Raw genomic sequence first — 5,918 nt, 5'->3', positions numbered from 1 at the left:
CTCCAAATGGGTCATTCCTTATAATTCTCCATTTCTTCGGTGATAACTGCTTCCCAAGCTGACACAGCCGTTTTGAGTTAAACCTCAACTAGAACCCATAGAGATTGCCTTTCTTCTTATTCTTCTTGTAAACCTTCTTACTCCCCTCATTCTCACCAGTGCTACCTGCAACAACTAGAAAAAGAGAAAATAAAAAAGAACTCAATAAAAACCTAGTTCGAATCAAGCAGTGGCTAGAGAAAAATATATACCCCGCAAAAAAAAGAGAAAAATATATACATGCACACATTAAGAACGTAGGACAAAATCGAACCCAAAAAGAGTCGCGACTATGGCACTAGCTGGGCATGTGCACGTTGGACTAGCTAGGAGACAAAAATGATTTCCAATCGCTTCCTTCTCTGATAGGTTGAAGCGTTCGCTTCATCCAGAAGCGAGCCCCCACACGTCCTTCTTTCCTCTCCTCGGATGGATTCCTAGGGTTGCCGCCGCCTCGCCTCTCCCCCGCGCTCATGCCTCTCCTTCTCCCGCCCCGGGCACCACCTCCTCCGGGCCCCTGCCTGCACTCCGCCCCTTCCTCTTCTTGTTGTGGCAGACATCGCTGCTGAGCATGCCTGCGTCGCCGCTGCTGCGGAGGGCTCCTCGACTCCGCTGCATCCGAGGAGGGTGCCCTATGGAGGGCCCTAAATGTAGTAGGCGACTCCATCCCATGTCGCGTGCGGCGGAGGCCAGGCCAAATCCGCCTCCTCCAGACCATCCACTTCGTCACACAAAACGAAAAAGGTTGGCCCTAGTTCGAGCTCCGCCACCCCATCCCAGGTCGTTGTTCATCAGTGGCAGGCCATGCTCCGCCTCCTCAACACCCACTGTGTCTGCGACCGGACCTTGACGGCGTTTGCCCTGGACAGGACCTCAACGGCGACCTCTAGGTCAGGCCTCTCTCCCTTTCGAATCCCTTCTTTTTACAGTACGCTGGGAACACTAGGCATGCCATACACCCACTGGTTCGTGCTCTATCCCCACTGAGATGCGTGGATACTTATCTAAATATAAGGTGCCTAACATTATTGATTCATTTGGATGATTCAGAAGCTGGTTATTAGAATGTGTAAGTGTTGATGATACAAGGAGCACCACTCAACCAAATGGTTTCATTTTTTTATTCTAATGCAACATTGTTAGTTTATTTTCTTAGACTTGTTTATAAATGGTCAGTCTCTTGAGTTCCAGGAGTTCAAATTATCACACATATTAGAACAGAAGTCGTCACTTTTCAGTTGTTTTCCCTAAATCTAATGTGTTTCTGTACTAATCCCTAGGAAAAAATCAATACCATATTAGTAATTTGAGAATCGCTGAGAATGTTCTTCATTCTCTGATCTAGAAAGTTAATGTTGTAAATTTTGCACTAGGACTATACAGCTAATGATATGGATGGTGAGGTGCATTATAACCGTGATTTTACTTTTATTTGTATTGCTTCGACATCTGTAAATTTGTAGATTACTAATTGTTATAATGAAAGAAAAACATATATTTAGCTCAAATGTGAGAGCTATTTAGTGGTATGGTCTTTGGATTTTTGCATTCAAATGTTAGAGCTCCGGTGGTACTCACATATCGATGCATCATGGGGCTAGAGAAGGTCCTTCTATGGGTGATGTTAGATATGACATTTTAATACCAGATTCAAATTACTTCATCTTGTTTTCCTTCATTCATTAAATGAATAGGATGCTATTTGTTTGCATGACTGAATGCAGATATGAAATTGTCCTTGATGGATGATTGTAACTAAGCTCATGTTCTAGATATTAAAAAGGATCGACCGGATAATGCCCTTGCAATCACTGATTTCGCTATCAAGTCTACAATCCAGTGTTGATGTGTCAACACGGGAAGCAACGGCCAGCAGAGCGATTCGGATGAGATGCTTGCTACTAGTTTCCTCGCCATGCCGCGACCAGAGCCTCCGCCGGTCAGTACTGTTGCTGTCTTCTTCGACAACGGCGAGATCCGTAGCACATGCGAGTGGAAGACTGCGCTGCCAGTTTAGGTGTTGTTTCTCCAGGTAATATGATTCTCCGTCATGTTTTCCCAAGCACTAACAAATTCCATCATTTGTTTGGCTTGCATGTGAACGGGTCGATGGGAATTTTCTGGCTGTGGCTCTAAGCTGAATCAGCACTTGATCAACCTCAAGCCATTGTGATGGCTCCACTAGTAGGCACAAGATGGAAACTACCGGTTTGAGAAGGGGCTAGCCGAAATGAACAAGTGTCATCTACAACAATAGCCGCTTTTGTAAAGGTATGTTTGAATGTAGTTATAGTTTGTCACGTGACATGATCTGTATCTATTACTTTCTTAGTAGGTTTTCTTATTTTCTGAGCATAATCTAACAGAGTAAATTTTATTGTTGCCTATTTAGTATTTACTCTCTTTACTGAATTTATTCTTCAATAATAAGGCAAGGATTAGATGATAAATGAACTGTCCATTTATTTTAACAGCCATCTCAGTAAAGAACCAAGTAGAATAGAAAATTAAATACAAACATAATCTTGTCAGAATCTGGGGATGTGGAAGGTCAAGCGTGGGTGATTATTCTAAATCCGGGTACATTGTCATTATTTTTGTTGCCTGAAGTGATGTTCTGTTGGTGATTATGTAGGATGGAAGTACACTTCAGAGGGTTGCGCACCTATGAAGCGGTTATTGATGAAGTCATGGACAAGGGACTTGCCAATGCTACACAGTCATGAAATCCTTATCGTCTTCCTTCTTCTTCCATACATGATATACAACGCTATCATTAGTCCAAGTTAAAGCAGTTCTTGTGATGCTTGATACTGTTGGCAGGAGGTACAAAAGTGTTTGATCTGTCAAGCATGGATGTAGGTTCTATGTTGCACCTACTGTTAGATCTAGAGTATCACCAGTTGAACCTTCTATTCATGTTCAGTGCTGACGGCAACCACAGGAGGGGGTCGGGGTGATCGAAGAGTAAGGCGTGGGTGACTCCAGCGAGATGTTTCTAGAGCGGATGTCAATGATGCGGCAATGAGAAGACCCTCACTGTGAGCCCTATCCCTCTCATTTAGCATCTCAATTTTTGGTTCCCGTGCTCCTGTTTCTCTGTTCTTCATTTGTGGTGATGGATCAGAAAGCCCCAGATAGTATTGTTTTAGTGTTCTATGATTGAAATAAATTTATATACTGCGGACGAGCACATAAGAAATATAGGGAAAATCTTAAAAGAATTGATCACTGTTTGCAAATTTCAGCTTCACAATTCATAGATCCTGGCGTCTCGCATTAAGAAAGCACAACAATAAAAGCCACATTCTACCGTCATTGCAGAGTGCAGGCATGGAAGGGGTGGTAAGCCAAGAGATAGTCGTGACTCAAAAAATTGTTGAGTGTGTGGATGGGGTAGCTCAAATATAGATTCTGAAAAGAGGAAAAGGCGCTAAAGTTGTCCTGGAAGCAATTATTTTTCATACATGTTTTCATACTGATAAGGAACTACTCAAAAGAGAAGTTTCAAGGAACTAATCAACAAAGTGCAGTACATTGAAATACCTAATTCAGCATGTTGGTGATACACTGATCGTGGATGGGGTATGATTTTTTGCTTATATGCTGCAACATGTTGAATTAGGTAAGATGAAGCTAAGGTGAACAAACTCAAACCACGATCAGTGTATCACCACCTGCCAGTGAAGCTCCATTTTTCTATAGTTAAGCCACGACAATGGTTTAGAAAACAAACCGACTCTACCATACTTGATTATTGCATTCCAAAGTCCAAACACTATAGAAAAAGGTTTTTCATTTACGGGAAACAGTACTCTTGTACTGCATATATTCATAAATCTATAGAAAAGGTTTTGACTGTTCAGTACAAGAAAACATAATCTTAATATTCTATAATCCCGAGTTATCCAAGTTCAACCACCATCAATGATTAATGGGATTCAAGCTGATTCAGTCAGAGTTGCAAAAACTTGTACATCTCCTGGATAACAGTTTTGGTGATACTCTGAAATGAGTTTTCCTGCAAAGACATGCGTGAAAAGTCTGACCAAAAAGCAGAGAGGTGTTACTAAGGGAGTGCTCAAGCATGGAAACGAAAAAAGGAATAGTCAAAAATGGAATTTGGTGTTTTTCCCTGCGTAGACACGATTCCTGATAAATACATGAAGCACTGAGGCACCATTGTGCTAGCAAACTGCATATCCCTATTTAATCGAACCAGCTATTGTCCTGTTTTTACACCCATAATGCACTTCTAAGATAAGTGTATCTATATTCTGGAAATTTTTATTTGTTCAACATTGTCTTGTGGCAGCAACTTGTCATCACATTTAGAAGAGAGACCCGACCAACTATAGGCCATGCATAAACAAACTAGACTCTACAAAAGACAAAAAACAAAATTCTATAGGGTCCTACTACTACCTCTGATACAGGCACCACGGATGATACTTTGGTACCATTGCAGTGCCTTGTTTGCTTGTTGGGTTGCTTGTTGTTCGATAAGAAAATGAATTGGATTTGTGAAACGATCGAGAAGAGGTGTGTAGAGGGGGTGAATAGACTCCTAAAAAAGAAAAGTTACAGTTCTTATTTTCTTCAAGTTAAGGTAGAGTTTTAGCACAAGTTTAAACATCCATAATAAATTCAAGCAAGCATGGTAAGTGTATATGAGCAGCAGAAAGTAAAGCATGCAATTTGCAAGAAAGTAAAGGGATGGGATTGGAGTGTGCAAACGCAATTGGAGACACGGAGATTTTTGGCGTGGTTCCGATAGGTGGTGCTATCATACATCCACGTTGATGGAGACTTCAACCCACGAAGGGTAACGGTTGCGTGACTCCACGGAGGGCTTCACTCACGAAGGGTCCACGAAGAAGCAACCTTGTCTACCCCACCATGGTCATCGCCCACGAAGGACTTGCCTCACTAGGGTAGATCTTCACGAAGTAGGAGATCTCCTTGCCTGTACGAACTTCCTGGTTCAACTTCACACTCTTGACGGAGACTCCCAAGTGACACCTAACCAATCTAGGAGACACCATTCTCCAAAAGGTAATAGACGGTGTGTTGATGATGAACTCCTTGCTCTTGTGTTTCAAATGATAGTCTCCCCAACACTCAACTCTCTCTTACTGATTTGGATTTGGTGGAAAGATGATTTTGAGTGGAAAGCAAATTGGAGAAGGCTAGAGATCAAGATTTATGTGGTTGAAGTGGATTATCTTGACCTCAACACATGAGTAGGTGGTTCTCTCTCAGAAAATGTATGCTGGAACTGTAGGTATGTTTTGATGGCTCTCCTCATAAATGAAGAGTGGGTGAAGTGGTATTTATAGCTTCCACACAAAATCTAACTGTTACACACAAATCACCAAACTCGGTGGGACCGAATCAGACAACTCAGTCGGACCGATTTAGTTCATAATGTGACCGTTAGACATTTTGGTGGGACCGATATGATCAACTCAGTGGGACCGATGTGCTAGGGTTAGGGTAAAACCTCATCTTGGTTTGACCGATTATGAAAACTTGGTGAGACCTATTTTGGTAATAATCAAAACAGAGGATTGGTCAAGCAAACTCAGTGCGACCGATTGCATATCTCGATGAGACCGAAATTATTGCAATAGGCGACAAAGAGTTTGCAAGCCCATCTCGATGAGACCGAGATCACATCGATGAGATTGGATCGATTAGGGTTTGTGGCAGTGGCTATGTCAAGACAACTTGATGGCGCCAGATAGAAGTTTCAGTGGGGTTGAGTTTGACTTGTTGTTTGGGACATATGTGGATATGGGAAAGTGGTTGAGGGTTTTTGGAGCATATCACTAAGCATTTTGATCAAGCAACCCATTAAGCAACACCTCATCCCCTTT

At 42.2% G+C, this 5,918-nt stretch overlaps 1 long non-coding RNA gene across 4 annotated transcripts; it reads left to right on the top strand.

Annotated features, from left to right (window-relative positions):
* The first annotated feature begins 407 nt into the window (after nucleotides 1-407).
* Nucleotides 408-3,582, top strand: LOC125520587. 4 transcript variants are annotated; one of them, XR_007288745.1, is made up of 5 exons: nucleotides 408-929; nucleotides 1,764-2,310; nucleotides 2,675-2,865; nucleotides 2,966-3,080; nucleotides 3,288-3,582. It is a non-coding gene; the product is annotated as an uncharacterized LOC125520587 (long non-coding RNA). The 4 variants fall into 4 exon arrangements; XR_007288744.1 differs by having other exon boundaries at nucleotides 409-929; nucleotides 3,364-3,582; XR_007288743.1 differs by lacking the exon at nucleotides 3,288-3,582 and having other exon boundaries at nucleotides 409-929; nucleotides 1,812-2,310; nucleotides 2,966-3,270.
* Nucleotides 3,583-5,918: the final 2,336 nt, after the last annotated feature.

The sequence above is a fragment of the Triticum urartu genome, chromosome 7 (genome assembly GCF_003073215.2).
Source record: "Triticum urartu cultivar G1812 chromosome 7, Tu2.1, whole genome shotgun sequence".
Taxonomy (NCBI): Eukaryota; Viridiplantae; Streptophyta; class Magnoliopsida; order Poales; family Poaceae; genus Triticum; species Triticum urartu.
Note: the sequence above shows the minus strand (reverse complement) of the source record. Positions and strands in the feature narration are given on the sequence as shown.